This window comes from Triturus cristatus, chromosome 2_1, assembly GCF_964204655.1.
Source record: "Triturus cristatus chromosome 2_1, aTriCri1.1, whole genome shotgun sequence".
Classification (NCBI taxonomy): Eukaryota; Metazoa; Chordata; class Amphibia; order Caudata; family Salamandridae; genus Triturus; species Triturus cristatus.
In genome coordinates, this window is record NC_140581.1 from 690,597,943 (window position 1) to 690,624,417 (window position 26,475).

Below are 26,475 nucleotides of genomic sequence, written 5' to 3' on the forward strand. Positions count from 1 at the left end.
TTCCTACCATTATTTTAATTGACTTGTGTTTTACTTTATCCTAGCTTGAATGTACATCATTTTTCCTGCATGCTCACTTTTCCTTGAAGGTTTCTTTTGTGTCTCCTTGTAGCTGCAGAGGGGGAGTGCTTTCACAGAGTAGACCAGCCCATCCAGGACCAGAATGTGTGGGATGTGCATTTGAAAGCATGAGAGGGAGAAAGGTGTGTAATGTACTTCTTGGTCTTGCAGTGGTGCTCAAATGTGCATTATGTGGTACATTGTACATTGGGAGATGAAGTGTGTAGTGCTAAAGGCAGTGGTGCACAAATGTGCATTGTATTGTACGTTGGGAAGTATTCTTACTCTTGGCTGTGACATGCCCTCATGCCATCTTTAATTCCGACTCTGTCTAGCATGAGCTTTTGTACACACAGGCCGGCCCCCAGATTATTCAAGTTGTTTAGGCTATCCACGTTCAAGGTTGTTTTCTGAACTTTTGGAGGTTGTTTTCTGTACTGTTGGAGACTTTCGTAAGCTTTGTTAAGATGAGGGACTGGAACATTTGAGAGCGCAGAAGGATACATTGGAATTCCTTTGCCTTTGGAATGCTTTCATGGAGAGTGGCCAACTCCAGTAAGTTTTCGTGGTGCACAGGACATCCTCTCAGAAATGTCTAATGCTTTGGGATTAAAAAAGAAACTGGGGTTTGTTGACTTGGAAATCGGGATTTGGACCTGAATGGAGAGAGGACACGTCTACTTCAGTGTAGGAACGTGGCTTGCTGTATTTCTTAACCCTGGTTGTGAATTCCCCAGTCTAGAGTGGGCTAAGATGCACTGTTTACAGCCGGTGAGGTGTTTTATTTTTGATTATTGACTTTGTGATGTGTGAGTGTCAGTGTGTACATTAGAGTCTCCATTGGTTATAATCATCTGAGGTGTTTACACTGTAATATCTGAGTGTGTCTGTGTGCACATTCAAGTCTCCTCTCCAGTGGTTATAATCATCAGATGTATTTAGTGCATATATCTTTTGGATTTCTTGCCATGGATGTCCATATTATTATCTGCTTGTATTTGACTCCATGTATTTTATTTCATGCATTTAACAGTTACATTTGTTTACTTATAAGTGTTTTTATTGTTGCTTGCCCACACACACACATATAAATATTTCCTACTGGCGGTCGGCAGTAGATAGTTATAGTTAGGACCTCGTTTCTATTGAAAAAGCTTTTCTTGTTTTCCCAATAACTTTGTCGTCGTTTGATTAATCTTAGCAAAAATTTAAAAACTAGTGTGGCGCTCCGGTTAGCTCCTGTCTTGAAAGTTTCAGGGTGATTCGTCAAGCGGGGGCTGAGAAAAAAGGGGGGTCCCAAAACATGTTTTCCCCATGTAATGTTCCATAGGAAACTTTAGACAAAGCTACAGCCAAACTGCTGAACGGAATTACACCACGTTTGGCAAAAAGGTAGGTCTTGGTTCAGGAAGAGCCCTTTTTGTTAAATGGTGTAAATCCGTTCAGTAGTTCCTGAGAAATTTAAAAAAGAAAACGTTTTGATATCTGAGCACCGAGGAGGGTTCGCGAACCCTCTCGAGCACAAGCTCAATTCTGATTGGCTGCCAGCACTCCAAACCAGGAAGTGTTGGCAGCCATCTTGTGACTCGGTAACCAGTTCCAAGAAAGCAGAAATAAAACATGAAAAAGACCGCGAGCAAACAGAGACCTTACCTGTAGTGCGAGCCCAGGAGCCGTGAGGGGAACGGCCGGGTGTTCCTTGACGAACTACATTACCCAGCTGCCCCGGGGAACCAACGTGCACCCGTGATGCATAAGCCTGCGCCAGGAGGCGCTAGAAATTGCCTGATAGTTTGCGGCTGTGCGGGACCGCGAGCAAACAGAGACCTTACCTGTAGTGCGAGCCCAGGAGTCGTGAGGGGAACTGCCGGGTGCTCCTTGATGAACTACATTACCCAGCAGCCCTGGGGAACCAACGCGCACCCGTGACGCATAAGCCTGCGCCAGGAGGTGCTAGAAATTGCCTGATAGTACACCGCCGCGCGGGACGCGCGCGGGGCGGCCACCGGGCGAAGCCTGGGCCTAGGGCGGGCCGTCTGTGGCCGTCGGAGGCAGGGCTGGGCCCCCCTCTAACAATTGGCACCCCATCTGGAACCGAAATACGCCTATATCAAGGGAAGGTACAGTACATAAATAGACCTGTGTACACCTCGAACTACGAGGGAGCAGAGACATAGCTTACCATCCATGGTTCTCTTCCATCCTTTGGAACTTGTTATTTTTACTCAGACATTTTCTTTGCTGCTCCCATTGCTGCTTCTTTTTGGACTATTTTTGTATGTTTGATATAGTGGGATTTTAAACATTTTAAACATTTGTGTGATATCATTGTATCATAGTACTGTATCTCTCTCTAGCACGTGTCACTTTATTTTAAGTCTATTTATTCTGCATTTGCACTTTACAATTAATAGGTTGCCAAATGTTTGATACCCCAAGTTCACGCCCAATGAGTACAAAGTGGTAGACTATTCTATTTGTATTGTGTAATACGTGTCGTTTTAGGCATTTGCACAGTTTTCCCCGTAGTAAGAATATGGCAAGGAGGAAAACTGTGAAGCCCCCTATTGATCGATCATGTACCACGATCGATTCGTTTTTGGTTAAAGCAGTTAACGTCCTTTAAGAAGAAATTAATCGAACCGAGAGACGTCTTTCTATGGGTTCAAGCTTTATGGGGGCTGACCAGGGAAATGAGGCCAGTGCTTTCCCCGGCCCCCCTGGTGAGATTGAGATCAATATATCGACTAATAACTCATTGGTTATTGGGGAGTTGGTCCCGGACACCATTGGTACGGAAGGAAATAGTGGGGATTGTACTCGAATATCACTGACCCCTAATTTGATTCCCCCTGAGAGCCCCCTGCCATTGAAAAAAACTAGGGGATGTAGAAAGAACATTTTAGAACGGGGGAACTCCAATCCTAACCCCAAGCCAAAAAAGGCAATTAAGAGTACTCGTGTTGCGAAACCAGGTTTGCCAGTCGATCAGCCGAATAGAACAGATCTTATATCCCAACATTTAACATTGGCTACTATATCTGAAAAAATGATAGAGCTACTAAGGCCATTATATGATAAATTAGACACTCTGGCCAGAGAAATCCATAAAATTATTGGAGCGCTGGATAAAGTTAACTATAAACTTATAAAGGAGTCAAGTAGAACCCAACAGAAAGATGTTACTATAGGCCCAACTAATTTGATTACTGTTCAGGATAGGGAAGCTATTGATAATTCGAAGGAGCGGACTATTGCCTCCGAAGTGAAGAATAGGGGAAATGAAAGAATTTTAGCATCAGGTAATTCAGTTAATAACTATGGATTTAAACCACCTCAGAAGGAAAGAACAGTGACTAAGCCAGATAAACTTATTACACCCAATTCTGCTAAACCAGATGGTTTAAGAGTGTCAGCCCATGAGGACAGGAAGATGACCTCGGTTATAAACCTGCCTCCTGAATGCAGTGCATATGTCGCAATTCTGGCCAACGTACCTAAACTCGAATTCGGTCAGGTAGAAGATCATGAGTCTCTCATAAATAAAGTAGTGTTTTGGTTAGCTAATAATTGTAATTACCCAAATGGAAGGGATAAACCAGATCCTGACAACACATAGAGTAGGTTGGATCGGACCTTTAAAAAAATGTTTTGCTGGTGATTACATAATTATTAATTTTAGGTCCCCGAGGTGGGCGTTTAATACACTCAAAAACGCGCCATTACCCTCATCTCGGGAATTTAACACTACTCTTCTCCCCATAGGGTACTTTTATAGACATTTAATGGGAACACTCGAAAATGGAAATGCAGGTCGACCTAGAAATGGACCCCCTTCAATCCCTTTTTTGTACCCCCCGTATCCAATTTTGCTGTCCCAGTAACTAATAAATATCAGGTGTTAGTTAATTTGGGCAACAATGTCTGGCGTGAGGGACCGTTATGGATTAGCCAGGTAATAAGGGAAAGACATGTATCCAAAAGTCCCAAAACAGGGAATTTAAATGTTAAGAATACAACTAGAAAGGCCGATCTATGCATGTTGGAGCAGGGTGAGATTTTAACTAAAAATGCAAAATGTCCATCCATTGCCTCTAGTGAACTAGAATGTATCTTACCAGAAGTAATTATCATTAGAAAAGAGGTGGGACACGGAGAACATCTTCAGCAACTTGATGTAACGAATACGGTCATAGGGTATCAGGTTACTACTTGGAATCTTGCTGGTTTTAATAGCAAAAAAGGTACTCCATCATGGTTAGATCTCATATCGGCTCAACACGATATTATTTGTCTACAGGAGACGTGGTGTACTGATCCAATTTATGTAGCGGGCTTCACCTCCCGTTGGCTTCCGGCTCAGGCTTCGCCCTCCGGCAGAGCCAAGGGAGGTCTTTTGATTCTGATCTCCATCAGTTTAAACAAATGTAAAATTAAAAGTTGTACTAATGTGGGTATGTATGCTCAGATTATGTGGCTGGTTTCCCCTGTAGATAAAGATGTCATTTTGATTAATTTTTAGAACAATGTGTTTAGCTCCTCACGTGGCCTAATTATTAACGATTTGGAAAGAGAACTTGAGAAGCTGACCAGTACTATTAGGAAGTCAATTGTTATCCTTTGGGTGGGTGATTTTAATGTTCAAATATGTCCATTATCTATCTTTAACCAAAGTTTGTGGCCCTAGGAGGGGGGAATCTGATGATGATTGCCATATGCATTTTCCCCACTGCGAATATGGTACGGCCCTAAATGGTGCTATGGCTAAATGGGACTTAGAACTGTTACATTGCGCTACTGACAAACACAATATGAAATGCCCCACATTCACAGGTAGAAATGCAATGTCTAATATTGATCACATCATTATTTCCTGTAATAGTGCACATTTATTTTCCCCACCCTGGATAATGGGGACCAAAACACATTTTCAGCGCACCCCAAAGCTCATGCATTGTCCCCACTAGACCAAATGGTGTCTGGATAAAATGGGCTGGTGTGGACCCATCTAAAATCTTGCGCGATGCTGTTACCCAATGTCAGAATGAAATTGAAGTTTGTCTAGGGGATGAGGTCGATTCTGCATTGATGCTAGAGAATTTCACCAAGATAGTAACATTGTGGAGAATCTTTTGATGAAACCAGTCTGCAAAAATAAAAAACCTAAGGCGGGCTGGTTCGATACCAGATGCACGACGGCCCTGAGTAATCTCAAACAAGCTTTGAGATGTAACCCCAGAAATTCGGACATAATCAAGGCCTTGCGTGCAGAATATGCTAGAGCCCTAAAAATTAGAAAAACGGAAATCCAAGAAATAGCCTGGAAAGATTTAAGCCTGGCAGCCGACACAAAAAATAGCAAATTGTTCTGGGATACTGTAAATAGCACCTTCTTGAAGGATGACCATATTCCCAAAATTAATTCCTATATCAACTGTAAAGCTTGGGTAACCCATTTTTCTAATATTTTTAACCCTATTAATACAGTTGTATTACCCATCCAATCCAACCAGTACTCCGATGAATGGCCAATTATTCCCTTATCAATTAGCATAGAAGAAGTTACCGATGGTATAATTAGCAGTAAGGGGGGTAAGGCACCAGGACCCGATGGGGTTCCCATAGATTTTTATAGGAATGTAATTGCTCTATGGTCCCCTTTTTTAACAAGAGTTTTTAATGCCGCCGTTGAGACCTAATTCCCTTTGTCATGGGGTCAATCCATCATAGTACCCATACATAAGAAAGGAGTTAAAACCGATGTTTGTAATTACCGCCCAATATCTCTACTTGACTCATCTTTTAAGATCATGAGTAGGGCCATGTTATCGAGATTAGAAGCTTGGGTCCAAGAGAAGGTAGTTCTTACTCCTGTACAATATGGATTTAGAAAGGGAGTTTTGCACACTAGAGCAGTGTGTCAATTTGGAACTCTTGATTGGAAAGTATACCCAAGCTAGGGAAGGAAATTTATATTTATGTTTTGCTGACCTTAGCAGCGCCTTTGATTTGTTAGACCATTCAATTTCATGGCCATTATTGCTAGATATGGGTGCCCCTAAGGAGATAATCTATTTCCTAGCAAGATTATATGGAAATCTGTCAAGCAAGGTGCGGTATGGTCTTTTAAGCGAATATACTCCCTCTTTTAAAGTTAAAAGAGGCATCTGACAGGGCTGCGTTCTGGCTCCATTGCTTTTTTCTTTGTTTATTAACGAAGCAGACGCAGCCCTGAAATTGTTCGAGTCGGATGCTCCAAGGGTTGATGGTATGCCCGTCCCAATTCTTTTATATGCGGACGACGCGGTTTTACTCTCCCGTACTCCCATTGGTTTACAATCTCTTATGGATAATTTTACTGCTTTTATTGCTAAAAGGAAACTTTTAATTAACAAATTGAAAACTTTTGTAATGGCTTGTGGCAGGAACCCTATAACATCCAGCACTTATCACATCGAAGGCTCCAAGGTTCAGACAGTTAAAACATTCAGTTATTTAGGCATCACATTTGCAGGAAATAGGTCATGGGTCCAGGAACAGGATAACGCCTGTTCTAAGATGTTGAGAAACATTAATGGTATTTTTAGATTTGCTGCCAAACTAGGCAATCGATGCATCAGAGACATGTTGACAATTTATGAGATACGATGTGTCACTGCAGCACTTTACGGGGCAGGTGTTTGGGGCCAGTGCCAAGGTAATAAATTACAACAAATTGAAAATTCATTTTTAAAACGCCTACTGTGTGCCCCTTTATCTGCCTCTACTGAATTGATCCATAGGGAGGTGGGCATTAAATATATTTCAGACTTGGCTCCAATACGCCCTCTCCTATTATGGAAATCTATATGGTCAAAAGAGGAGACACTGTTTACGCAATCTATAATACGGGACTGCCTTAATTTGGAAAACTGTTTAAAAATACCCTGGCTTAATTATAATATCCATTGGTTTAAGTTTTTATTCAACTGTGATATCCAGAAGTTGTCTGACTATGTAGCCACTGCGACTCGGGAATCCAATTTTAGGGGAAAGTATTGGAGGGCGAGAAGGTATGGTGAGGGGGAACGCCCTGGTAGGGCTCTGGCGGATATGATTAAGAGGCCTAGGGGCTCACAGAATGTACCGGAAATTCACGGCCCGGGTGGGGTAACTCACATAGACAACAGGGAAATTTTAGCTTGCTTTACGGCACATTACTCAGCACTGTACGCTTCCTAGCGCCAGGACGATATGGAGCTAGACAATTTCCTGGGTGATGTTGCACTGGGATGGCTAAAGGATCATCATAGGGAATTCCTTAGTGCCCCCTTTGAGCTCGATGAGATTAGAGAGGCAATTATGCAACAGAAATCCGGTAAGGCTCCAGGACTCGATGGCCTGCCAGCCGAATTTTACAAGGCTTACATTGATATCATGGCCCCAGTGTTGAAGGACGTTTACCTGGAGTCTATGGAGGGAGGCAAGCTTCCCCCAATGATGAGGATGGCAATGATACCGTCATTACTTAAACCTGGCAAGGCCCCTACCTCATGCGACTCCTATAGGCCTTTATCCTTATTGAACTGCGATACTAAAATTCTGGCTAAGGTCCTTGCCAACAGACTGCTGCTCTTAATAGATAAACTGGTGTTACCTGATCAGTCTGGCTTTGTACCTGTGCGGGATACCTCACATAATCTCCGTACATTATTTTCCATACTTCAAAACGTAGCGCCAGAAGTGCCCATGGCAGCGGTCTTTCTTGATGCCATGAAGGCATTCGATTCCGTGGAATGGGACTATCTTAATGCGATACTCTGTCGGATGGGCTTCCCATCGTGATTCGTCTCCTGGATACGCCTCCTATATACTTGTCCCACGGCTCGGGTTCTCATAAATGGACACCTCTCAGCCGAATTTCCCATCTCCCGAGGCACCCGACAGGGATGCCTCTTGTCACCTCTGCTCTTCGCCCTTGCGTTAGCTTGTAAATTAAGGCAACATCATCAAGAGCGCGCCCTGCGCTGTAACATGCGGCACATCCTAATTTCGCTCTATGCCGACGACATGACGTTATACGTCAGAGACCTGCAAAATAATCTTAATCCACTCTTGCGGGAATTTATAGTATTTCGGCGTTTGTCGGGTATTCATATAAACTGCGCGAAATCATTGATTTTCCCCCTCACGTCTTCGGTGGCTAAGTTTGCGCCCGATTTCCCTCTGGGCTGGTGTGAAGCAGACCTCCGCTATCTGGGGATTCAAATTGGGACTACTCGAGATGAGATTCTACGTCTTAATTATGGCACAGTGATGGAACGCCTAGTGTGCAATATCACGCGTTGGATAGCTTTGCCCTTGTCTATGGCCGGCCGTGCCTCTCTGATCAAAATGGTGATACTCCCACAATTTTTATACAGTTTTGAACATTCCCTATCCCCCAGGACGACATTTTTTCGCCTCTCTCAGGACAGAATTGCTGAGGTTATTTTGGGGAGGTAAACAGCCCCGCCTGAAGTGGGATGTGCTCACGAGGCCGTATGCGCAAGGAGGGTTTGACCTACCAGATTTTGAACTATATTTTGCATGTGCACAGGCTAAACATGCGTACTATTGGATGAACTCATCGGGCTATATGCCTCAGGTTGCGGCTGAGGATTGGTTGTCAGATCCGATTCCGTTGAGTGGGGCGGTTCATGCGCCTACACCGGCCAGAAACATTCCATCCACCACTATCACGAGTACAGTCACTGCTTGGCGCAACATTGGGCGGCGCCTTGGTGCTGCAATGTTGTATTCTCCGTTGATGCCTCTCTCTTATCACCCACAGATACCGTTATTACAAGAAAAGGGGTTTCATAGGTTGTGCACGCGGTTGAATATTAGCACATGGGGGGACCTGTTTCTACATGGTAGATTTGGCTCGGCTGATCAGTTTTTCCGGCAGACAATTCCCACTCCATTAGATACTTTCTTATATTTACGGTTGCAACATGGGTTGAGGAATATCCTCCCGGAATTTCCCAAGGAACCAGACACATTCGTACCGTTCCATCGTATGTTGAAGGCAGACAGCCCGGGGCATATGGTCTCTATACTATACCACACGGTACATGCTCTTCAGCCAGAACCCATACATGCGGCATTGCACCACTGGTCCACTGGCCTGGGATTTGACCTGTCTCCAGAGCAGTGGGGGTATTGTTGTAGACAAGTTGCACGCATTTCCGCTAGCTGCCGCTTGCGTATTATTCACTTTCGATACATTCACCGTATCTATTGTACACCTGCAAAATTATACAGGCTCAAGCTGCGTGATAATGACAGCTGCGACCGTTGTGGTAGCCCGGGGGCTGGGTTTCTGCATCTGGCATGGGAGTGCCCCAGGGTCTCGGAATATTGGTCAAAGGTCTTTGAGGCACTCACACAGATGACAGCGGTTGTTCTTGAGTGTAGTCCACTTACGGCATTGCTGGGATATACTGAGCAATTCCCACAGGCGTATCGCCGTTACGTTACACTTGCGCTTTTATTAGTAAAACGAAGGGTTGCGTGTAGATGGGGCAGGGGACGCGCCCCCAAATTTAAAGAATGGCTTGAGGATTTGATCTATAGTCAAGACCAGCACTCCATTTATGCAGAAACGTTGCCCAGCAGCTCGAGACCCAAAGACATATGGGGGCCGCTTCAACAGTATCTCCTGCTACACGCCTCAGAAGGATCCGCATAGGTTGCGTTGGTTGGCCTGGTGTGTAGGTGGCAAGACTTTGGTCGCGGAACCCTTTTGCCTCCTACTGTGTATGGGAGTATGATATTAATGTGATGTTATGTTTCTACTGGGTTATGGCTTTGTTGCTGTACACTATGTATGTGGGTATGTCGGGGGGACCGGGATGGGGACGACCTGGAGCAACTCCTCTCCTGACATGGGTAAATGCCTAACGTTATGCGACCCGCCGAACGATACCTGAATGTAACGTGGACTGATGGTCAATGGACATATTTGTAGGCTGTGGACTACAACATGATGCGCACGGATTGCATGTATTTACTTATGTATCTCATTGATGTATATTGATGTGTGGTGTGTCAAGGATGCAGATGCTGCAATGACCGTCTGCAGTCTAGATTTGCTAAGGTTGGCTGTTTGTAAGCAAAATGTCACAAATAAAGTTTAAAAAATAAAATAAAAAAAATAAAACTGTGATATCCGATTGGATCCAGAGTGTTCAGTTTCTGTTGCTAGAACTGAGATAAAAACAGTTATGCTGGCTAACAAAATAGAGGCTAGATCCCATGCTATCAAGACTCAACCAACTCTCGTTTTTTATCTGCAAATGGATCTCAAACAGGGTTTTCAAAGTTACTTGTCAGTCGTGACCAGAGCATCACATAGTTTCGTGTTGACACGTTTAAGACTGGGTACTATACATCATCTCGTCAACTTCCCAGTCACAAGACAGAGTTCTACCCACCCATGCCCATGTGACGGAGTCTCCCACCAAAGCTGTTGCCACATGCTACTTTTTTGTAGTTTTTATACTCATCTTAGAAAATTTTATCTAAAACCTTTCTTTTTATATTATAACACCAGATCTATTAAAAATGCCATGGAGTTACTTTTTAGACTAGATGATCCACAATTGTGTTTTTATTTAGCCACATTTCTTATGAAAGCTATTAGTACTGGGAAATCTTTGATCATTGATAATTGACTGTATGTTTCTTTTCGGTATATTATGCATTTGCACTTTGAATCAGGACTGTTCATGTCCAAGTAAAATGTTAGGGGCTCTTTGTGACTTATGCATTTGCACTTTTGTACTTGATTCGAATTGTTTATGAACTTTGATATTTTTATATTTTCAATCCCACTGTTTTTACATTCCATTTTGTTTTTAATTAGACTGTTTTATGAATGTATTGCTTATATGGTTGATTTACTTGACCGAATAAAAGCTTTTCAAATTCCAAATTCGAAAAAATTCGAACATGAAAAAGAAGAAAAGGGGGCTGGGTAGAAACACCCTGACCCCTTAGGCCTGCTCTGGGCCCAAAAAAGCATTTTTTGTTTTTTAAAAATGGCAGAATTCACGTTGGGGTCGCAAATCCTGCCGTGAAAAAAAAACAAAAATGAAGCGCGGCTCCCTATGAAGGACACTGTTTCTCCCCAACCATGAACTCTTAAAAGGGGCTGGAGGATACCTCACCATGGCTGAATGAAAATACCTAGCAGATCAGGTGACTGTGCAATGGTACGTGGCTCTCAGTGCTCCTGGGCAAGAACCCACATGCCCTGCATCATGTAACTGCTGCAAAAAGGCTCACACTTTTAACTGAGGTCTGAGGAGGTCAAAACGATGCCTCACATGGGCATGAACCCCCTGCCCATGACACCAGTGTAGACTCTTTTTTACCAGAGGAGCCACTCACCACCTTGTAACGCGGGTGAGATTAGGAGACAGATGATTCAGAAATGAAAACCTCTGGCAGAGGGTAACTGGTGGCAGGACCCGATGGTTTTTAGGAGGTTTAAATGCATGAAAGCTGACACTAAATCACACATAAAACTTGCTAAGGCATAACATTTTGCTCTCCCCAGTGTTATTATCCAAGAATAAAACGAAAAAAGTGAAATCCAATCCAATCCAAAATACTTTATTGCGATTGTTTAAAATCATAAAAGTACAATCATAAAACAGAATTCATTTAGAGTACATATTCCAGTTAATACAAAAGGCCAGTGTCAGAGGTCAGGATATCAAGGTAATTTATCAGTAGGCTGACCCCTTTTAAAACCAATAAATCAGTCAGTATTATTGCTTATTAATTTCTTACGAATTATCCACATTGCAAACAAAAATTTAGAGACTGCAACCACAACAAGTGGATTTGTATCGCTTCTCAGAATCCTAAAGAAGTCAAGGTAACTCCTAATACCCAAGTTTAAACATAACTGTATGATCCATTTTTTCCGAGTACCGACATATGCTGGGCAGAAAAGCACGACATGGATCATGGTTTCCAGTTCGGTTGAACAACCAGGGCAAGTGTGCTGGAAACCGCCCACCCATCGATCGGTAAATGAATAAAGAGGGAGGGTTCCATATCTGAACTGTAGATATAGCTTCTTTGCTAAAATAGGCTGGATAACATCAAGGTCGGGTACAAAGGCATAGTATGATTTAACATCTAAGAAAGCATCAGTCAGACTAGATGGTTTAACTGAACTATAAACTTTCATTAAAAAGTAATCTTTAAATGTTAAGGCAAGAGATTTTTTGGAGATGCCTAAAGTAGAATTCTCTGGGTTAACCCAGAGATGAGCAAGGCCAATGTGAGTTAATACCTGCCTAACATACTGGAGCCAAGGGATCTTATCGGCCCCAAGTGAACCCAGGATTACTTTCAATTCATCTCTGTAGCACGCCAGCTCTGGTGTACTCCAGAGCCTTCTCCAGTACATCACCGGCCTGGCGGCAACGACCTCTGAGATGGAACGGATGTTAAGATCCAACCTCAGTGGCATAAGCGGCGTGTTGTTTGGAAGGGTTAAGAGTTTCCTGATGAAATTGTTTTCTGTACTGACCAGGTCATTTGCACGGGTATGGCCCCATAATTCAGCCCCGTACAGTGTAGAGGACCTAGATTGCACACAGTAGATTTCAAGAGGGGCGCTTATGATTTTTGAACGACATTTCTTGTAAACTTTGAGGATGCCCCCCGCAGCCTGATTAAGTTTTAGATTAGCTTTACGCATTTGGTGGGACCATCCTATTTTATCGTTCAGGGTCAGACCTAGGTACTCGAATATGGAAACCCGATCCAGGGCGATACCTTCCATTTTGGGGTGTGGATAATTGGAGGATTTTACGTTAAAAGCCATATACTTTGTTTTACCTATATTGACCACCAGGTTCCTTTTTTTACAGAAATTAGTGAACTGGTCCAACACCCGCTGCATACCCATTGGGGATTTTGACAGCAGCAGGGTGTCGTCTGCAAACATAAGGGCAGGATATTTTCTAGAGGCCAATTTTGGTGCGTCAATATCAGTAGTGTCCAAAAGGTCGTCAATGAGCCCATTAAGAAAAAGAGAAAACAGGGTTGGGGCAAGGACACAGCCCTGTCGTACTCCCTTTTCAACTGGGAATGGGCCAGTCAGGTTGCCGTGTTTTCCATAGCGGACTCTAGCGTAAGTCCCATCGTGGAGAATCTTCAATTGGTAGCATAAGTATGGTGGGGCCCCCATGGCTAGCAGTAGGTTCCATAGCTGATTACGATCCACCATGTCGAATGCAGATTTCAAATCCACGAAGGTCATATATAGACTACCCCCGTCCAATATAACATGTTTCCAATAAAGGATCTGGAGCCTAAATAATTGGTCCATGGTTGATATTTTGGACCTGAATCCCGCTTGAAGTGGGGTTAGGATATTATTCTCTTCTATCCAATTCTGTAGCCGTTGCAAGAGGAGCCTAGAATAGATTTTCTGGCTCACATCTATAAGGCTTATAGGCCTATAATTACCTGGATCAAGGGGGGATCCCTTTTTGAAAATGGGGATAATTTCCGCACCCTTCCAGGTTGATGGTACCGGTAAGCCTTGCAAGATGGCGTTAAAAAGGATTTGAAGGTAGGGGGCCCAGACCTTCCGTTCGGCTTTATAGAGGTCCCCGGGAATCCGGTCTAACCCGGGGCCTTGTTCACTTGGAGCTGATCCAGTGCCAGATCCACTTCTGATAGCGTCCAAGGGGGAACAAGCCAAGATGGATCCATGGCCATTAAAATAGCGGGGGGATCATCTCTCCTGGTTGTATTAATGGAATACAAATTTTTAAAATGAGAAGCCCAAGCGTCTTCAGAAACATTGGGATCAATCAAAGTGTTGCCCTCCGGTTTCCCGAAGTGGACAAGGTTCCAAAAGGATCTTGAATCTTTTGCCACAAGAGCTGATCTCATAGCAACCCATCTTTCCTCTTCCCTCTCGGTTTTAGCAGTAAGAATTATCTTTCTATATGCCCGCCTTGCTTCCAGGATGAGTGGGAGGTTGCCTACCCTAATGGCCTGTAATAAGTCCTGTTTGGCTAGCCTGCAGCCCTTTGTGAACCAGGGATTTTTATTACCCGGCTTCTTTACATTGACTCTGCCTATAGTGTAGAAAAATCCACGCAGTGTTTCAACAAGATCCTTGTGGATTTTAACCAAATCCATGGTTCCATCAGCTACAGAATTATTACCATCCATTTTAAACACCTTTTCAAGTAGAGGGAGTATTTTTAGATACAGGCTGGCAATTGCCATATCGGACTGTTTTATAGTTAGCCAGCGAATCCTCTTCCCCCCTTGAATGACTCTTAGGTTTCCTGCTGGGAGGGGGTCTATAGCTGACCCTATGTTCAGTAATTGAAAATTTAAAGCAACTGTCAAGGGATCATGGTCACTCTCAGTTCGTCTAGTTATCTTAAAATCCAACACTTTGGACCACAGATCTAGACTGACCAAGACGTAATCAATCACAGATTCGTGACCCATTCCCCTGTAGGTTGACTGACCCGGTATATCCCCGTTAAAACGTCCATTACACGCTCTCAAAGAGAATGAGTAAATAAGGGGGTCCAACGTTTGACTGCATACATACTATTGGGTGGTATAGATCTAACCTCATCTTCCTTGAGTGAAATTGGGGTTTCTCCAGACAGAGGCTCGAAGTGACAGTTAAAGTCTCCTCCGATCATCAACACGACATCGTCTGGGAAGGATTCCAAGAGGATTGACAAAGAATCGAGAGTAGATGATGTACCACCCCCACGAGTAGGGCGTGAATAAATGTAAATAAGTGCAATCTTAGGGGTCTTTTTATGGGACATAAGGATGCAGATTATATCACTACTATTCGTTTCAACCCTTTTGATCTTAAAGCCAAGGTGAGTGCCCACCCAAACGCACAGACCCCCCGAAGGTCTCCCCCTAAGGCCTTTTATGGCAGGTTGCATATAGGTGATATACCCCAGTCTATGTATGGGTTCTGTTGACCAGGTTTCCTGTAAAAGGCAAATCCCAAAGGGATCAATAAAAGAACACCACTCTGGGTTGTCAATATTGGTAGCTAGACCCGCAATGTTCCAACTAAGAATTTTGAGCAGTCTGTCGGAATTAGGAAGGTCATTTATGGAGTTAGTCTGGGCGGGTAGAGTATCAATAGTTACAAATTGGTTGGCGGGGGCAACCTCCAAAACCGAAGGTTGAGTGGGGACGTCCCTCGTGGAGCCTGAAACGATAGGAGGAATGGCTTCGACAGCCGAAGGTACAGGACCCACGGGAGAAGTCACCACTAGGACTCCATGGCCTCCCTTGCCACCGGTCTCATCAACAGGGGAGGTGGAAGATAGCTGGTAATTACCTTGCGTCTTAAGTCATTCCACCTCATCCAGCGGGCTAAACCTATTGTTAATTGGAAAGCCTAAGGCTTCGTTAGCAGGCATCCTACCCCACATACCATCACTAAATTGCTCTCGAACAGCGTAATTAAGGGACGGAGCAAGGGGCCTTAGGCAAGGAAAAGGAGGTTTGATAGGCGGGGGGTAGAAATAACCTAGATGAAGTTTTGATGTTGGAAAATAGGTTGTCAAAGGCGGAACTACATATATAACCAACTACCTCAGGGTTTTTAAAATTGACAATAACACAATCACCTCCCACATTTTTTAGTTTGTGACCCACCCAACCAACTCTTCTGACAAACAAAATAGAAGATCGTACATTCGTAGGCAGAGGTCTATAGGTGTTCAACCAGAACATTACTTTGTTTTTAAGGTCCTGAAAATATTCTGGTCTCTTGGAGGCCAATTTAGGAACATTGGTCAGAACGACCACAGAAGGGGCATTTTCAGGGGGAAGATCAATGCGTGGGAGATCCAAGGGAGGAAGAGCCTCAACGGGAGGCTCAGGACAATGGTTGTCTGTTGGAAGTAAGCTAACAGACATATTTTTGGCATTTGATGTAGGTGAAGGAGGCCCCCGCCGTAGACTCCGATGGGGATTACGTAAAACTCCCCGTTGTTGGGTCGGCTGGGTGCCAGATAAGTCTTGCGAGGTTATGGGGGTATCAAAAGTTTTGTCTTAATTTTGGCAAGGATGTAGACAGGGTGTAATGGTTTGTAAATTTTTATCATTTTTAACTATGGCTACCTCCAATGCAACCAACCTATTTTCTATAGCAACTAATCTAAGCTCTAGCGGCTGAATGGCAAGGGCTAGCACAGTAGACATTTTCCCAAGTAGCTGATCTATGTCAAAAAACTGTGAGGCTACATCTGGGGAGGATCGCTCTATGCAAGTTGACTGGGCAGTAGCTGTGGATACAGTCAAAGGAGTGTCCGGAATGTCGGAATTTGGTTTCTGTATTTTATTCCTCCTACTTCTAGGCGAAGTCCCAGTTCGTTTCCTTTTAGGAATAGTGCCCACTTCCCGGGCTGGGATTACAGGCATGATGGAAGGACCCTGTACAGAAGCAGGAACATTGATAGCCATGTCTGTAATATTATCGGCAGGGACAATAGGTAGAGTTGGTAAAAGAGAATGACCTATATATGTGTTCTTAGTAGACATGGTGGAGGGGGAAACAGCAGGAGAGCGACTAAGTGCAATTGGGCCCAGTGAAGAGCGTTTAGAAGAGAGCGGTTCCATAGACAGCCGGCGCTCAGTAATTGCAATTTCATGCTCAAGTATTGAAGAGGCTCTAACAATGAATTTATCCAGCGAACCGGCAACATGATCAGTGGCGGTCGATTTTTGTTCCCCATTGTTCTCCGGCACTTTGAGCAAGAATTTAAATGTACTCACAGAATAGATGCACTAAGAGGGTAGGGCCGGACCGGACTCTCACGGGCACAAACGGGCCCGCCCTTCACCCGGCGTGCGCCCCGCGAAGCGGTGAGACAGCCCAGTATTATCCGGAAGCCAGGAGGCGGAACCAGCGGGAAGAGGACACAGGTGTGTCTGGCAGGGGTTATGGTCCTCGCAGTCCCGCGGTGCTCAGATCCCCAGATTCAGGAAACAGTTTGCTCCAGCGACCGGCGCCCGCGAAGCGGGGGCCGGGAGAAGTAATCCTTGGTCGAGGGCAGGAGGCGGAACCAGCGGGAAGAGGACACAGGTGTGTCTGGCAGGGGTTATGGTCCTCGCAGTCCCGCGGTGCTCAGATCCCCAGATTCAGGAAACAGTTTGCTCCAGCGAACGGCGCCCGCGAAGCGGGGGCCGGGAGAAGTAATCCTTGGTCGAGGGCAGGAGGCGGAACCAGCGGGAAGAGGACACAGGTGTGTCTGGCAGGGGTTATGGTCCTCGCAGTCCCGCGGTGCTCAGATCCCCAGATTCAGGAAACAGTTTGCTCCAGCGACCGGCGCCATTCCATCACGCGCTGACTCTATGTATTGCACTTCTAGAGACCCTACCTAAAAAGTGAAATTTATTCGGGAAAATAAGCGAGAACTATTTCAATTAACAGAAACTTGGCTCCTATTCTTCCCTCCAGGATTTGGTAATTTCTCCTTCACCTTATTACAATTGAATTCATCAGGACCCGAAATCTAAAGGTAGTGGTGTCAACATAAATATTTTTTTAAAAGGACAACGTGCATCCCCAATTTCGCTGGATGTTTTAAATCATACTGCGTTGATGACTTTTACTTTAGACTGCGCTCATGCACTTCCTATACATGAGTGATTGTATACCACCACACTGCACCGTCAGTTAATTGTGGGCTTGTCTTTCTGACGTTATTGCCTTTTTTATCCTCCAAACCCCTAATTTGATCACATTAGGGCAGTAGCAGGTCGTGGAGGGAGTTCGGTGGGGCAGTGAGGGGGGCGGGGCAGGACGAATTCCTTTGCGCGCGCTGCATCGCATTTTGCGATGCAGCACGCGCAACGAAATTCGTTTTATTTATTTAAATGTGTACTTACCTCGTTCATCCATATTCTGGTGTTTACATTTCCCCACCCTGCCCCTCCCCCGCACCGCCCCGCCTCACTGCCCCACCGAACTCCCTCCACGAGCCGCTACTGATTATTTCTATCCTTGGATGGAAAAGGCAGAAATTATTTTCTCCATCTCCCATGAATTTGAGAGCCTATAAAAGAAACTCAATCTAATAGTGGATCCAGGGCCAACCATTATCAGTAATGTTTGTGTATGGATTTATACCCTGGTATATTTTCCTTAGGCCTCATTTCTGGATCTACTGTCAGTATTCTTGACCAGTGAGTAATATCTGCTCTTGGCATACTAGCCCCAATTGTCATTAAACCACTGGGTTGTAGCCAACCTCATCATCCCTATTATTCTGATTCTTTGGCCACAAGTCAGCCTGTAAAGCATTGGAAGCTGCATGGCAATTAACTACTCTGCATCTTTCCAAGAATATTCAGCTGGCTGTGTTGAGGAATTGTAAACATTCATCACATCAACCAAAGTGCAATGGTCTTCCAAACAACTGGTGGCATTAATAATTCTTCTATGGAAATTTTCCAGATAGTGAGAGGATTTGTCAAGCCTGTGTTGTTACTTAGGTCTTCCATTAAATCTTCACAGACTTTCAAAGATGACATTGCAGATTTATTTGCTAAAAATAGAGCTACCTAATGCATCATTATACCCAGCTAAGGAACAGGGCTTTCCTTTTTTAACTTGATCCTTCAGAAATGCTGAGTACGTTTTCTACTTTTGCTGATGATGTAATTACCACTCAGTTAATCAAACCAGGCTTTCGGCAAGACCCTTGTTGTGCAAAGGTCATTCATTTTCCCAGAGGTAGCTTGGACCCAACAAAGGTAGGGCAATGGTAAGTAATCATATAATTGTGGAACAATTCCACCTAAATGAAAACATGTATGGGTAGTAATGCCCCTTAAGAAGCCTAATGCTGATTCTAAGTTTCTAGTCAGTTTTTGGCCTTTTTCATTTCTCCATTTCACAGCTAAGTGGCAGAAAAAAACAGAAAGTGAGGCCATTTGTCGGGTTTCCTTATTTGCTAGCAGTGGTTGCTCCTCCACTAAGGCCCCCCACTGCCAGAAAGCAGCAAAAGAAAGGAAAAAATGAAACGATAATAATGGAATGCTATTATCATTTTACTTTGTTCTCCTGCTGCGACAGTGTGTGAGGGGGCAGGGCGGAGCTGCAGGGGAGGAGTGGTAGAACACTCTTGTGCGCAATTACTGTTTGGTTGGCTTGCTCGGGTCACTCAAAACAGTCATTCACACTTTCCCCTTCTCCATGCAGGCTTATTTACAGCCTGCATGGAGAACATGCCCACCCCTACAGCCCATGACTGAGCGCCGTGTCACGGCACTCAGACCAATCACAACGCTGCACTTCAGAGTTGTGATTGGTTTAGGGGGTGGATCCTAGCTGCCTGCTTCCTGTTCTGACCTGGAGTCGGACACAGGCAAGCAGTAGAGAAGACGCGGGACCCGGCGGTGGCAAGGTCAGTCTAATTATTTTTTTTTTTCAATGCACCAGTGCCCCCCCCCACCGTGTGCCCACTCCCTCGTCAGGCTCGGAGTGTGGAGAGGATTTATTGTCAAGTGAGTAATGGTGGCTATGTTTTGGCTTTTAAACCAAGTGGTGGATATACAGTAAGGCCCTAGACTGTCACTGCTCATTTCTTTCTGTATGTGCTAAAGCGGTAACTCTTCTTTGTTTTTCAGTTAATAAATTTACTTGCAGAGTACGCCAAGGTTCAGCTCTCAATCTAATCTTGTTTGTCTCTATGTGACCACGCTGGCAAATCTGATCAAATCTTCTTTGTTATTCTTTATGACTAATGCTGACAAAAAGCTAATAATCCTGTAATTTGACCCTGGCCCAATCCATGTTCAAAATATGCTTCCCGACTATTGTGTAGTGCATAAATAACCAACTCTTTAATTCTAAATGTAGAGAAAATGTAAGTGTTTATTGTTGGTGTGCATCACTTTCTATGGCATGTTCCCCTCCTCCATTGTTTGGACGGATCCTGTTGGTGTATGGACATGTGAAAATTGTATGTGTTCTGACCCCTGAAAAATGTGCAATTGACTAAACCGTGATTACCATGTTTAACTTAGATCCCTAGTATGGTACTCTGTGCACCCAGTGCCCATAAACTAAATGTCACCTGTGGATTGCAGCACTTATTGTGCCACCACTGAAGATGACAAGTGGAAACCTAGCTCTAGGCCTGCCACAGCAGCCAGATATACAGGTTTTAAACTGCAAATTTGGCTTGGCAAAATAAACCTTTTGCCAAGGCTAAACCTTCCTTTTTGATACTTACAAGTCACCCCAAAGTAGAGCTTAATTGCCACCCATAAGACAGGCACTAATTCTGCCACCAACCTAAGTAGCCCTCTAACAATGGCTCAGGCATGACACTGCAGGCAGGGAATGTGGCACAGGTAAGAGCAGTGGGGCGGGGCGGGGTGCAGGGAGAAGTCAACAGATGACAGGATAGGTAAAATTAAATAAAAGAATAAATAAAAACACTTACCTTGCACTTGTCACATGGGCGACTCGGAAAAATGATAACAATTAACCTGTTGAAAATTAATGTTGCTTATTTTTAGGCCTGGGCTAAATTTCCGTTCCGCTCGTGGAAATTGCGATAATTTGACATTTTTGCGTTCCGCGGAGAGCGCGAAAATGTCAAAATTTCCGCATTCCGCAGCTTAGCGATAATTTGTTTCTTGCTCGCGCTGTAAAATAATACATCCTCGCGCGCGCGCGATCGCCTTACCTGAATCTCCGCGTTCGCCGACAAGTTTTCCCGATCTGGTCGCGTTCTCCACGAGATGTTGGATTGTTGGTAGCCATTTGTGCTGTCTCACGACAGTTCGCGCCCGCAGTAATGTCATTGGTCGCGCGATTACGTCTTTCTTCTCACGATCATGCACCGCGAGAAAAGTGAAAACAAGATGGCCGCGCCCGCAAGCAACCGCATGGGTAAGTTGGCGAGCCGCGACCACGCAGAAAATACCGCGAACGGGTGGGAAAAAAACTTCCGCATCTTCGCGATATTTCCGCGTGTTTGCGGAGATTTTTAACATTTTCGCGATAATTTGCGAAAGTCACTTTCGCAAATTCTGCCCACCGAGGAACATATTGTATACCATGATAGTAACCCTTTCTTTATGGCGTTGTTACTTTAATGATGGTATTTATGTGTGAAATAACATAGAGAATGGACTCAAGTAATATTTGGCATGACTCAATGTATACTATCACCACCTACTTTTTTATCTGGTCCTTCAGTGTTAAAGAGCAGCGGCATAACAAAACTTGAGGGGGCACCCCCGCAAAGTACATGGAGGCCACCTCCTCCGGACTCACTCCAGAGGTCTCAGGCCAGGTTACTGGGGAAAGGCCCCCCCCCCACACAATGCGGGTGCCTTTGTTATGCCACTGTTAAAGAGTTTCCTTTTTTAGATTTATCAATGAAATCAGGGGTACGTTTTCTGAATATCACTGTTTGCATGAAAACCACTGACTTTATTTGTTTTTCTTTTATTGCACACTAAGATTCGTACCAGCCCTGTAGGGCAGTTATTCCTCTACGGGAGGAATTGTACTCATAGGGCATAATTTAACAATGAAGACCAAATTTTAGGAAGAAAGAAATTACCCTCACAAGATCATTATAAAGTTATTCACTTTGCAACCAATAAATGTCCTATGAGAAGTACTGTTATAACCCCCACACTAGGCCCACTCCAATCTCTAAATGCATTTCATGTATTGCATACATACAGTTTTATTTTTTAAAGATGTATAATGTACTTGCATCTTGTCTTTATTATTCCCAGTACCCAGTCATAAATTAATATGACAGGGACATAAATGAAAAGTGCAGTGCCATAAATCTCTCTTGACAGGGTCATAAATCATAAGTGTGAAAGGTCATATATCAAGCCAATGGCAGGTCATGAATAATTTTCTGGCAGGCTCATACATCATATGAGTGATTGGTCATAAATCGTCGACGGTTGATAGGTCATGAATCATCTCTGACATATCACAATCAAGTTCTGTTATTTGCTTTTCATATTATTGACACCTTTTAGATTGTTGAGGCAATCGTACATTCCATTTTTAATGGGGTCAAAACGTTTTTTGTTGGTTTTCCTCTGATCGAGGGGGGTAGCCTCTTAACGCTGTTAGGTCCCAACTCGCTACCTTGTCCGTCCATTTTGTGCCTGCCATCTGGGAGGTCTGGGCTGCAATTGCCGTGTTCTGCTTAGTCCTCCCCTTTCGGCCTACTCACCCTGCCGTAAGGCATCTTCAGGTAAGTGGCCTTCCTCCGGGCACACCGCCTTGCCAGTGTGCCTACTTTACCATCAATTATACCCCTTTTATCCAGAAAGCTGCACATGAGGCTCATGTCTCCAATGTCTCCATGTGGCTCCCCTTCCTCTTTATGGGTTTCTGCATCTTGATCCTTTTTTAGGTGCAGCCTACCAATGGCATGGTTGCTCAGAGGTTGACCTAGAAAACTTTAATTCTTTCCTCTAACAGATGCACCCTCTCTGTTGCCTTTAGTGCCTGGCACCTGGGGTTGATCGGGCCATGCCTGATGCTCTCCAAGCCGCTCAATTTGCAGTATTTGCTGACCGCAATATTTAATTTCCTTCTGGAGCTATCCACCACCCCATTTGACATGACCCCTCACCATGACAACCTGAAGATGATCCCTGACCCTATGATGGTGGTGCTGTCAAACAATCTTGCTGCTTCAGCTAACCCTCTGCAGATGTCATGGAGGAGGTCCTTCCTCCCAAGCTGCGCAAGGCTGTTGCCGTCCAAGTGGATTACCAAGACGTCAGGATGCCAAACGGCTGCAGCCTGCAGTTTTCCCAAGGTCGCTGATAGTTGTTTCCATCTCATCCCTGAGTAGCCCCACCAAATAATCCATGTAGCTTCTGGCCTACCCTCATGCCAGTGGCCACTGTGCATCCACCATGTCTGCATCTAGTGGATGAAAGAGTGACTGACCGCTCAAATCAGTCTGGGTCGGGTCCCTGCTATGTCAATAATTACAGTGTCATTTTTGTCTTCCTACGTGGTGCTTTCTGCATTTCAAATCAGCTGAGGCCTCACATATTTTATGTGCGATGGAGTGCCACCTACCCACCGCCTTAATTTTGTCCTCCGGCATCCCGTGTTGTGCTGCAGTGGTTACTGCCACTATCCTGAAAGAGCGCGATCCAAATTATGTGGGTCGGAGGCCTGCCTTATCCAGGGCTTTGCCCATGACTGTTGAGAACTGAAACTTGCTCAAAAGACCCGTGGCTGTGCTTGAATAATTGGTTCGTCTCCTGTGGGCCTTATTGCCATATAGGTGAACAGGAACCAAACTGCGCAGTATTTGGGGTCTTATATGCACTTCAATTGTACCCAGGACCCCACCTACCTAGTCTGTTTTTGATCTTCTCAGCAGCAGGTAAATTCTTGCTACTCTTGGCTTGACGTCTGAAGCCTGCAGGCATATAGTGCTCTTCCCTCTTTTCCCTGGGGCCATGAGCTTACTTTCCCTGAAAGCCCCTAAAAATGCTGTTGAAAAGGCTGCTTTGAATAGGGACACCTCTAATGGGAACTTTGCCACCCCCTCAACTGTGTCCATTAACTGGGTCAGCTTCCCGAACTCTATGAGTCACCCGGGATCCTGTTTTCTCCCTTCCAGGTGCTTCCAGCCCTTCATGGACGCCGTGGTATAGTGGGAGGCTGTGGGGTCCTTCAATGATGACCTCCACTCCCCTGGCTGTGGCTACTGGGTCCCACAGTCTTAGTAGCCACCCCCCTGAATCACAGTGCCCGCCTATTCTCTATAACATTTTACTGCACAGGGTGTAAGTACATGCTGGACATGAGCTGACAAGTCTGTTGCACCAGCTCCCACAAATCCTCCGGAAAAAAGGGGTCATCCTCTCTTTTGCCTCTGGTGATAGCCTTCTGAATTTGTTAATCTGAGAACAAGAGAGCACATCTGCAAGTGAGTTCTCCATCCCAGATGTGTCGTGCCTTCATTTCTAGGTTTCCCTCTAGCTGCAATTTCACCATGCACTACATTATTCTTAACATGTCTGCCTTTTGCATTGAGGGACCCCATGCCCTTTTTCCTCACTAAGTCAATTGCATCATTCACTGTAGCGTACCCCACTGAGATAGCTTCTGACCTGATCCCATCATTTACTGATGTTCCTCCTGGGAAAGAAAGGTGGTGAATGAGCCTGAACCATCACACCTCTTTTTGAGTACCACCCTTAGGAGTGAGATTACCAGCCCTTTGGGAAGTGGAGGTGCTAAGGGGCCCTCTATCCTTCCCAAATCACCCTCCTTCTTGATTTTTTTCCACCCTGTCTCCGGGTGTTCCTTGCCAGTTTTAAGGTTCTTCAACTTGCTCATGAGGGTCGAATTCTCAAACGGAATTACAAAGCCATTTTCAAAGTCCTTTACCAGTAGGGTGGCCTCTTTCTTGTTGTTATACCTGTTGGCTAGCCTCCTGAGCTGATGGGTGCTGATGATCTGGCTAGCTGAATACCTCCTCATCTGGTTTGTTCTCCTCTAGCCCTTGTGCCTCTGCTAGTGCTTTTTTTCTTCTCTTTCTTATCGCTGTGGTGTTTGTTGCGCCTGCACCTTGGTGCTGGGTGTCCACCCCCACAGACTGAAAAGGGTGTGCTTACATTTGCATGATGAACCCCATGTGCATTTGTCAGAGTCGTACTTCCAACAAATTGCTGCTGGCCCACTCTGAGCTGGCACTTTCCAGTTGTGTGCTTTGGATTTGTAAAATGATTTGTGTTTCCCCTGAAAGGACTGCTTGCCTTTTCATGCCCAAACCTTGACCTCTTTTGCAACAAACATCTTGTGGATGAACCCTGATACATCTCCCTCATTCCACTCCATTTCGGGGTGCACCTGCATTTTCAGTCTAAAACCCTTATCGAAATCCAACCAGGCCTCCACTGAGAATTGCCTATGTGCCTCGAGAATGTTGGCCTCATAGAGCCAGAGGTCTGCTGCACAGTGTGGGAACTTCTCAACAATAATGCATGTCATTATTCTGAATGCATCGAGCCAGTTGTCATGATTCATTTATTTTCGCATCCTTTTTTCTCCCTCATGTCTTCCTCATTTTTGTTACATGCTGTTAGGTCTAACCCTTCCAACAGTATTTCTAGCAGTGAAAAAAATTCAATTAATTCTTTCCTCCAGATCCTTTCTTTTACAGCTAGAGGGATGAGGTTTGCTAGCCCTGTAGCTCTTGTGATCATAGATGGCTGCCCTGGTGAGGGCCGTGTGTAGGTCTCAGGAGCTTCTCCCACCAGCCCTGGGTTTCTTGCTCTTCCTGCGCTGCCCTAGGCTGTCATTGGAGACACTAATCCCCCTGCACTGGGCTTAACCATTTGGGGGCCCTGGCATAATGTCACCCCTGCTGGAAAGCCACATGGACCCTCTGCATGGCCCAAGAGTGTGCGCCCTGGGTCCATCAGGCGCCATGGGAGCCCAGACGCCCCTCCCCCCTGTACCAGCGTGCCCAGTATGCCCTGCCCTTGCACCTATGCCATTAAACAACAAGGATTCAAATGACTTCAAACACTCATGCACAATTGTGCTAATATGCTCACCACCTGCCGCATTGCTGTTGGCCTTTCTGCTGGATCCTGCCATCACCTTGATGGCTGCAGGCAGCAGGTCCATATCCCTGACACATTTCCCCCCCTTCGCTCTCTTTGGTCCCTTAGTCATGGTGCTCTGGAGCTTCCTGGCTCTTTGCACTTTGTCTGGCTTGATGTGTGCATCTTCGGTGTCTCCCATGGTGCCAGATGATCTGTGGGCCTGCTGGCTGCTTGAACCCTCACCCGGGACCTTGCCCAGATGGTTATGCAGCCAATCTTTTCTCTGCTTCTCCTATGCTGTACGTGTCAGCCGCAGTAGCCCCTCCACTTAGCCTGGCTGTCCCCCGCTCCTTGATTCTCCATGCCTCTACCTTGAGCTGCTGGGCAGGTCATGTCACCTGGGTTGGAGGGGGAGAAGAAATCCTGTTTTGGTTAGGGCTTGGGTCGCATCACTCTTGGTGAGCTGTCACCAGCCATTCCTGCCTCTGCTTCTGTGTCGCTGGGATGTATGTCGTTACAACGCACACTTTTACAACGCATGCACTTACAACGCATTTTTTACAATGCACAATCCATTACAACGCATGACATTACAACGCAGGACACTACAACGCATTTTTAAAAACTACCTTTACAACGCATTTCCATTACAACACATACTACCTTTACAACGCATACCATTACAACGCATAATATTAAATTGCATTTAAGGTAAGTATTAGATAGTATAGGGGTAAAAATTACTATTCTAACTCCAGGGGGTGCAACAGTAGGGTAAGCGTT